Source organism: Durio zibethinus, unplaced genomic scaffold (assembly GCF_047325235.1).
Source record: "Durio zibethinus cultivar Kanyao isolate XHJ-2024 unplaced genomic scaffold, ASM4732523v1 HiC_scaffold_390, whole genome shotgun sequence".
NCBI classification, from domain to species: domain Eukaryota; kingdom Viridiplantae; phylum Streptophyta; class Magnoliopsida; order Malvales; family Malvaceae; genus Durio; species Durio zibethinus.
The window spans coordinates 410001-420000 of record NW_028323013.1 but is presented as its reverse complement, the minus strand read 5'-3'; positions in this window follow the sequence as shown (position 1 = coordinate 420000).

Sequence of the window (10000 nt, the reverse complement as noted above, 5' to 3'; positions counted from 1 at the left end):
TCGAGGCATGTGCCCACACCAAGGCCCGGCATGTATCGATGGTGTTCGACGTAGGGGCCATCTTCTGCTGATGGTGGTCGAGGCAAGAGCCCGCACCAAGGGCCAGCGTGTGCCCATGGTGCTCGAGGCAACCGTCCGCACCAGGGCCCAGCGTGTGCCGATGGTGGTCGAGGCAACCGCCCGCACCAGGGCCCAGCGTGTGTCGATGGTGCTCGAGGCAACCGCCCGCACCAAGGGCCGGCTTGTGCCGATGGTGTTCGAGGCAACCGCCCGCACCAGGGCCCAACGTGTGCCGATGGTGGTCGAGGCAACCGCCAGCACCAGGGCCCGGCGTGTGCCGATGGTGGTCGAGGCAACCGCCCGCACCAGGGCCCGGCGTGTGCCGATGGTGGTCGAGGCAAGCGCCCGCACCAAGGCCGAGCGTGTGCCGATGGTGGTCGAGGCAAGCGCCCGCACCAGGGCCCCGCGTGTGCCGATGGTGGTCGAGGCAAGCGCCCGCACCAGGGCCCAGCGTGTGCCGATGGTGGTCGAGGCAAGCGCCCGCACCAGGGCCCAGCGTGTGCCGATGGTGGTCGAGGCAAGCGCCCTCACCAAGGCCGAGCGTGTGCCGATGGTGGTCGAGGCAACCGGCCGCACCAAGGGCCGGCGTGTGCCGATGGTGTTCGAGGCAACCGCCCGCACCAGGGCCCAGCGTGTGCCGATGGTGGTCGAGCCAGGAGCCCGCACCAAGGGCCGGCTTGTGCCGATGGTGTTCGGGGCAACCGCCCGCACCAGGGCCCTGCGTGTGCCGATGGTGCTGGGGGCAACCGCCCGCACCAGGGCCCAGCGTGTGCCGATGGTGCTGGGGGCAACCGCCCAGACCAGGGCCCAACGTGTGCCGATGGTGGCGGAGGGAACCGCCCGCACCAGGGCCCAGCGTGTGCCGATGGTGCTGGGGGCAAGCGCCCGCCCCAGGGCCCAGCGTGTGCCGATGGTGGTCGAGGCAAGCGCCCTCACCACCCCGAGCGTGTGCCGATGGTGGTCGAGGCAACCGCCCGCACCAGGGCCCAGCGTGTGCCGATGGTGGTCGAGGCAAGCGCCCGCACCAAGGCCGAGCGTGTGCCGATGGTGGTCGAGGCAAGCGCCCGCACCAGGGCCCAGCGTGTGCCGATGGTGGTCGAGGCAAGCGCCCTCACCAAGGCCGAGCGTGTGCCGATGGTGGTCGAGGCAACCGGCCGCACCAAGGGCCGGCGTGTGCCGATGGTGTTCGAGGCAACCGCCCGCACCAGGGCCCAGCGTGTGCCGATGGTGGTCGAGCCAGGAGCCCGCACCAAGGGCCGGCTTGTGCCGATGGTGTTCGGGGCAACCGCCCGCACCAGGGCCCTGCGTGTGCCGATGGTGCTGGGGGCAAGCGCCCGCACCAGGGCCCAGCGTGTGCCGATGGTGCTGGGGGCAACCGCCCGGACCAGGGCCCAACGTGTGCCGATGGTGGTCGAGGGAACCGCCCGCACCAGGGCCCAGCGTGTGCCGATGGTGCTGGGGGCAAGCACCCGCCCCAGGGCCCAGCGTGTGCCGATGGTTATCGGGGCAACCCGCCGCACCAGGGCCCAGGGTCTGCCGATGGTGCTCGAGGCAACCGCCCGCACCAAGGCTCAGCATGTGCCGATTGTGATCGAGGCAACAACCCACACCAGGGCCCAGCTTGTGCCGATGGCGGTCGAGGCAAGTGCCCGTACCGAAGGGCAGCCTATGCCGATGATGGTCGATGCATGTGCCATCACCATGCGTCATCATGTGCCATTGATGGTCGAGGCCTTGGCCGAAGTTCGATTTTGAGCCACGGTGCCCATGCTTGGCTCCAGCATGTGCTGGTGCCGCGTTTTTTTCACTCGGGACAGCATCGCCGGAGCATCGCCGGAGCATCGTCGGAGTACCGCCGGAGAACCTGACCGGCGGCATTGGGGTTCCGGCGATTGGGAGGGGGGCCGGGGGGGTGTGCGCACATGATGTGCGATGGGTGCTGGTACTTGGCCTTGTGTTGGCCCCCTATCCCTCATCAAACCTCTGAGAATTCACACCCCCTTAAAGAGCATTTGAGATTTTACAGGTTTGCTACCAGTAGCCGTTAAAGTGTCTGAAATGGGGACACTTTTTTCAAACGGTCACAAAATCTTCTCTACTTCGAGTTTTTAGCTGAATTTTTTTGTGCATGCCAACAAAAATAGAAGGATCATGCCTACAAAATTTGGGGCGAAAAATCCTTATAAAAAAATTTTAAAAAATCCCGAACCGCAAAAAGTTTCGAAAATCGTGAAAAATAGAAAACGAGTCATCTTCCAACGAAACTTCACGTGAAGGCTTAGGGGACCATTGTATGAATTTACAAGCCATAAAAATGGCATTGGCACGGCAGAAATTTGAAGATGTGCCTAAACCCACCAGGGCCCAGCGTGTGCCGATGGTGCTCGAGGCAACCGCCCGCACCAGGGCCCAGCGTGTGCCGATGGTGCTCGAGGCAAGCGCCCGCACCAGGGCCCAGCGTGTGCCGATGGTGGTCGAGGCAACCGCCCGCACCAGGGCCGATAGTGTGCCGATGGTGCTCGAGGCAACCTGCCGCACCAGGGCCCAGCGTGTGCCGATGGTGGTCGAGGCAAGCGCCCGCACCAGCGCCCAGCGTGTGCCGATGGTGCTCGAGGCAACCGACCGCACCAGGGCCCAGCGTGTGCCGATGGTGCTCGAGGCAACTTGCCGCACCAGGGCCCAGCGTGTGCCGATGGCGCTCGAGGCAAGCTCCCGCACCAGGGCCCAGCGTGTGCCGATGGTGCTCGAGGCAACCTGCCGCACCAGGGCCCAGCGTGTGCCGACGGTGCTCGAGGCAACCTGCCGCACCAGGGCCCAGCGTGTGCCGATGGTGCTCGAGGCAAGTGTCACGCCCTGGGCGGGCGCGCCAGGCACATCAGCCAGACCAGCAGGCGAGCCAGCAGCTAAGGCCCGCAGACCAGGCGTGCTGGCGGGTATCAGTGCGCAAAGCCTATCAAACGAGCTCCAAACGCCCGCCCATCTTGCAGGCCAACTCATGAGACCAAGGCCTGGCATTTGGGCTGCCCGCACCACATCCAGAAGGGCCCGAGGTGCTGGATACGCAAGGGAAGCTTCTGGAACCAGGCAGGATCAGCATCAGCATCCTGGCAGATTTGGTTGACCCTGAAAATCAGGAACCAGCATCTTGATTAAATGTAATCCCATGATTGTAGCCTTTATTTTAGGGATTTGCCATTAAGTTGTAGCTGGAGCCTCAACTATAAATAGAGGGCTGCTCCACCCTCATTTGTACACCATCAAACACTTCTGTTTCAGTGAATACAAGAGCATTTCCAGAATTCTGTTTTTCCTGTCCTGTTTCTCTTTAACTTGCGTAATCAGCCCTTCCCTTTGTTCTAGTGCCCGCACGCTTGTGTTTTAGGCTGACTTAGGCATCAAGGACGAGATTCCAAGCCTAAGGCCGCACGGATTCTGAGTCTAAGGTCGGAGCCCGTGACAGTTGGTATCAGAGCAAGTTCGATTCTGCGTGTTTGTGTTGTGCAGGTTAGATCGTGATTGTGGAGATGGCATCCCAAAGCGACGTTGCTAGCCAACAACCAGAGGCCCAGGAGCATGGGCGAGGAAGAGGCAAGAAAGCTGGTTCTAGAGATATCTGGTCTACCATGGACGGTAGGCTGGCCAAGGTGGAGGTGACCATAGGCGACATGGGGGAGAAGCTGGAGGAAGTAGAAACTCACATTGCATCGCTAGACTCCATGGGGGAGGAGATCCAAAGTGAGCTAGCAGCTGCTCTCAACAATGGCCTGGATGAGATCACCCGAAAGAATGAATCCTTGGAGGCGGAAGTTCTGACTTTGCGAGATGGCATGGAGGCCATGCGCAGTGGCATGGAGGCCATGCGCCAGCGGATGGAGGAGCTTACCAATGAGCTCGTTACTTGCAAGACTGCCATTGGGAATGGCATGTTTGCTGGAGTGTCCAGATCCAGATTGGATGTCCCCAAGCCTAAGGAGTTCAAGGGGACTAGGGCGGCCAAGGAAGTAGACAATTACCTTTGGGGTATGGAGCAGTATTTCTAGGCCATGGGCATGCAAGACGAGGCGATAAAGGTAAGCACCGCTGCTATGTATCTCACTGATGTAGCCTTATTGTGGTGGAGGCGCAGGTGTGATGATGTCAGGCGTGGGAACGCCAAGATTGGAACCTGGGCAGAGTTCCAGAAAGAGTTCAGAGAACAATTTTACCCGGAGTATGCCGATGATGAGGCGCGGGCAAAGTTGCGCAGGTTGAGCCAGCAAGGGAACATAAGAGAGTATGTTCAAAAATTCTCTGAACTGATGCTACAGATCTCGGATCTAGGCGAGAAGGACGCATTCTTTGCTTTCATGGATGGGCTGAAGCCGTGGGTAAAGCATGAGCTACAAAGGAGGGGAGTTCATGACTTGGCTAAAGCCATGACCACTGCTGAGGCGTTGATAGAGTTCAAGCCTCTGAACAAGTTCGAGTCTACCAAGCCCAAGGGTAAGGGCAGGGACGATAGGGACCGGAAGAAGCAGTCCAATGGGAAGGACCGTGATCGGGAGTCCAAGGATGGAGACCGAGACCGTTCAACCAAGGATGGCGAGAGGAAGCCATCAGCAGGCAAGTGGAAAGCAAAGGGGGACCGAGAACCACTAGCATGCTACCTATGTGGAGGGAGCCACATAGCGCGCAATTGCCCGCAGAAGGGCAAGCTGGCTGCTGTAGACAGGGAGTCTGACGAGGAGCCAGAGTCAGGGGCAGCAAAGCTTGGGTCGTTGGTGCTCAATGCTGTCCAGAGTAAGGGGAGCCGCAAGCTAAAGGGCTTGATGTTTGCGGATCTGAGGGTTGCGGGTCAGAAGGTGAGCGCACTGGTGGACACAGGTGCCTCACATCTTTTCATTTCAGGTGATGGAGCCCGGAAGCTCGGACTAAAGGTGCAGAAAGGGACTGGTACCATTAAGACGGTGAACTCCAAGGAAGTTCCAGCCATTGGAGTAGCACGGGGAGTGGAGTTGCAGCTTGGAGATTGGAAAGGCAAGGAGACCATTGAGGTAATACCCCTTGACGACTATGAGTTTGTGATTGGGTTGGATTTCCTTGTTCGGATTAACGCCCTCCTTGTGCCTTTTGCCGATTGTGTTTGCATCTTGGATGCACGGTGCCAATGCCTAGTACCATTGAGGAGAGGGTCTGGAGTTGGGTCACGGGTGGTGTCAGCCATCCAATTTGCCAAGGCGGTAAGCAGACAAGAAGACACCTTCTTGGCAGCCCTGAAATATGATGAGCCAAGGGAGAAGGAGACCGAGTCACCCTTGGAGGTGCTAAAGGTGCTGAAGACCTTTAGTGATGTGATGCCCGCAAAGCTGCCTAGCAAGCTACCACCTAAGAGGGAGGTGGACCACAAGATCGAGCTGGGGTCCGAGGCCAAGCCACCAGCCAGAGCCCCTTACCGAATGTCTCCACCAGAGTTGGAGGAGTTGAGGAAGCAGCTCAAGGAGTTAGTTGATGCTGGCTTCATCAGGCCATCGAAAGCACCCTATGGTGCACCGGTTCTATTCCAGCGCAAGCATGATGGGTCGTTGCGGCTGTGCATAGACTACCGGGCTTTGAACAAGCTGACCATTAAGAACAAGTACCCCATCCCACTCATTGCGGACTTGTTCGATCAACTTGGGAGCGCAAGGTGGTTCACCAAGCTGGATTTGAGGTCAGGCTATTATCAAGTCAGGATCGCGGAGGGAGATGAGCAAAAGACAGCATGTGTCACGCGGTATGGTTCGTATGAGTTCTTGGTGATGCCTTTCGGACTCACGAATGCCCCAGCAACATTCTGCACCCTTATGAACAAGGTACTTCAGTCATTCCTTGATCGGTTTGTTGTGGTTTATTTGGATGACATTGTGATCTACAGCCAGACTTTGGGAGAGCATGTAGACCACTTGAGACAGGTGTTCGAGGTGTTGCGGGCGCACAAGCTGTTTGTCAAGAGGGAGAAGTGCTCATTCGCCCAGCAGGAGATCCCATTCCTTGGCCACATAGTGGGAGGTGGCAGGATACGCATGGATGAAGGCAAGATAGACGCCATCCTGGAGTGGCAACCACCAGCCAAGGTCACTGAGTTGAGATCATTCCTTGGGCTGGTTAACTACTACAGGCGCTTCATCAAGGGTCACTCAGCAATAGCCACGCCATTGACTGACTTGCTCAAGAAAGGGAGAGCATGGGAGTGGAGCGCAGGGTGCCAGGAAGCCTTTGACAGGTTGAAGCGGGCTGTGACCGAGGAGCCAGTCTTGGCCTTGCCAGACCATGCCAAGCCGTATGAGGTGCATACGGACGCATCAGACTTTGCCATAGGGGGCGTGCTGATGCAAGAGGGACGTCCAGTCGCGTTTGAGAGCAGGAAGCTGAACGAGACTGAACGCAAGTACACGGTCCAAGAGAAGGAGATGACTGCAGTGGTGCACTGCTTGCGCACTTGGCGCCATTACCTGTTGGGGTCGAGGTTCGTGGTGAGAACGGACAATGTGGCGACCAGCTACTTCCAGACGCAGAAGAAGCTGTCCCCCAAGCAGGCGAGATGGCAAGATTTTCTTGCAGAATTTGATTTCCAGATGGAGTACAAGCCAGGACGGGCGAACCTAGTGGCAGACGCCCTGAGCAGAAAGGCTAACCTTGCTGCCATTAGCCAACCAGAGGGGTCACTGGTGCCGCGCATCAAGGAGGGACTTGCGCATGATCCTACAGCCAAGGCTTTGATGGAGTACGCCCAGCAAGGTAAGACTAGGCGGTTTTGGTTGCAGGATGGGTTGCTGTACACCAGGGGCAGTAGACTGTTTGTGCCGCAGCACGGGAAGCTCCGCAAGGAAGTTTTGCAAGAGTGTCATGATTCAAGGTGGGCTGGACACCCAGGAGTGAGCCGCACCTTGGCGCTGATCGAGGACCGGTACTACTGGCCGCACATGAGGGACGATGTGGAGGCCTATGTGAAGACTTGTCTTGTGTGCCAACAGGACAAGGTGGAGCTCAAGAAACCAGGGGGTCTCTTGGAGCCATTGCCAGTGCCAGAGCGACCATGGGAGAGTGTTTCTCTGGACTTTATAGTCGGTCTACCCAAGACAGAGGGGTTTGGAAGCATCATGGTAGTGGTGGACAGGTTTTCCAAATATGGAATCTTCATTCCAGCAACCAAGGAGTGCCCAGCCGAGGAGGCAGCTCGATTGTTCCTGAAGAACATGGTGAAGTACTGGGGAGTGCCGAGGACCATTGTTAGTGATCGGGACGGGCGTTTCACGGGCAGGTTCTGGACTGAGTTGTTCAAGCTGTTGGGGTCAGACTTGAACTTTTCCACCAGCATGCATCCGCAGACCGATGGGCAGACAGAACGTGTGAATGGACTACTGGAGGTCTACCTCAGGCACTATGTGAGTGCCACACAAAGGGACTGGCCAAAGCTACTGGATATTGCGCAGTTTTCCTACAACTTGCAAAGGAGCGAGGCAACGAACCAGAGCCCATTTGAGGTTGTGACAGGGCAACAACCACTAACACCCGGTTCGATTGCTGCAGGTTATACAGGGCCGAATCCAGCAGCATACAAGTTTGCCAAGGCATGGCAGGAGCAAGCTGACTTGGCCAGAGTTTGTCTACACAAGGCGGCCAAGAGGTCGAAGAAGTGGGCAGACCAGAAGAGGCGGGATGTGCAGTTCCAGGTTGGAGACTTGGTGTTGGTGAAGCTGCATCCCATTGTGCGCCACAGGGGGCTGCACAAAGGCCTAGTCCGGAGGTATGAGGGACCTTTCCGAGTAGTCAAGAGAGTAGGCAAGGTTGCCTACAAGCTGGATATGCCACCCAAGCCGAGGGTACACCCGGTGTTCCATGTGAGCATGCTCAAGCCGTTCCATGAGGATGAGGGAGATCCAGGACGGGCAGAGTCAAAGCGTGCACCGTTGGGAGCAAGGGCCTCATATGAGAAGGAGGTCCACAGCATTATGGCTGACCGGGAAGTGAGACGGAAGAACTATCAACCAAGACATGAGTACTTGGTGCGCTGGAAGGGACTTCCAGACAGTGAGGCGAGCTGGGAACCAGCAGAGGACTTATGGCAGTTCGGGGACCAGATCAGGCAGTACCATGCAGAAGATGCAACGAGGGCGTTGCGCAATCAGGTGGGGGAGAATGTCACGCCCTGGGCGGGCGCGCCAGGCACATCAGCCAGACCAGCAGGCGAGCCAGCAGCTAAGGCCCGCAGACCAGGCGTGCTGGCGGGTATCAGTGCGCAAAGCCTATCAAACGAGCTCCAAACGCCCGCCCATCTTGCAGGCCAACTCATGAGACCAAGGCCTGGCATTTGGGCTGCCCGCACCACATCCAGAAGGGCCCGAGGTGCTGGATACGCAAGGGAAGCTTCTGGAACCAGGCAGGATCAGCATCAGCATCCTGGCAGATTTGGTTGACCCTGAAAATCAGGAACCAGCATCTTGATTAAATGTAATCCCATGATTGTAGCCTTTATTTTAGGGATTTGCCATTAAGTTGTAGCTGGAGCCTCAACTATAAATAGAGGGCTGCTCCACCCTCATTTGTACACCATCAAACACTTCTGTTTCAGTGAATACAAGAGCATTTCCAGAATTCTGTTTTTCCTGTCCTGTTTCTCTTTAACTTGCGTAATCAGCCCTTCCCTTTGTTCTAGTGCCCGCACGCTTGTGTTTTAGGCTGACTTAGGCATCAAGGACGAGATTCCAAGCCTAAGGCCGCACGGATTCTGAGTCTAAGGTCGGAGCCCGTGACACAAGCGCCCGCACCAGGGCCCAGGGTGTGCCGATGGTGGTCGAGGCAACCGCCCGCACCAGGGCCCAGCGTGTGCCGATGGTGGTCGAGGCAACCTGCCGCACCAGGGCCCAGCGTGTGCCGATGGTGCTCGAGGCAACCTGCCGCACCAGGGCCCAGCGTGTGCCGATGGTGCTCGAGGCAAGCGCCCGCACCAGGGCCCAGCGTGTGCCGATGGTGGTCGAGGCAACCGCCCGCACCAGGGCCGATAGTGTGCCGATGGTGCTCGAGGCAACCTGTCGCACCAGGGCCCAGCGTGTGCCGATGGTGATCGAGGCAACCTGCCGCACCAGGGCCCAGCGTGTGCCGATGGTGGTCGAGGCAAGCGCCCGCACCAGCGCCCAGCGTGTGCCGATGGTGCTCGAGGCAACCGACCGCACCAGGGCCCAGCGTGTGCCGATGGTGCTCGAGGCAACTTGCCGCACCAGGGCCCAGCATGTGCCGATGGCGCTCGAGGCAAGCTCCCGCACCAGGGCCCAGCGTGTGCCGAAGGTGCTCGAGGCAACCTGCCGCACCAGGGCCCAGCGTGTGCCGACGGTGCTCGAGGCAACCTGCCGCACCAGGGCCCAGCGTGTGCCGATGGTGCTCGAGGCAAGCGCCCGCACCAGGGCCCAGCGTGTGCCGATGGTGGTCGAGGCAACCGCCCGCACCAGGGCCCAGCGTGTGCCGATGGTGGTCGAGGCAACCTGCCGCACCAGGGCCCAGCGTGTGCCGATGGTGGTCGAGGCAACCTGCCGCACCAGGGCCCAGCGTGTGCCGATGGTGCTCGAGGCAACCGACCGCACCAGGGCCGAGCGTGTGCCGATGGTGGTCGAGGCAAGCGCCCGCACCAGGGCCCAGCGTGTGCCGATGGTGGTCGAGGCTGCCGATGGTGGTCGAGGCAACCTGCCGCACCAGGGCCCAGCGTGTGCCGATGGTGCTCGAGGCAACCGACCGCACCAGGGCCGAGCGTGTGCCGATGGTGCTCGAGGCAAGCGCCCGCACCAGGGCCCAGCGTGTGCCGATGGTGCTCGAGGCAACCTGCCGCACCAGGGCCCAGCGTGTGCCGATGGTGCTCGAGGCAAGCGCCCGCACCAGGGACCAGCGTGTGCCGATGGTGGTCGAGGCAACCGCCCGCACCAGGGCCCAG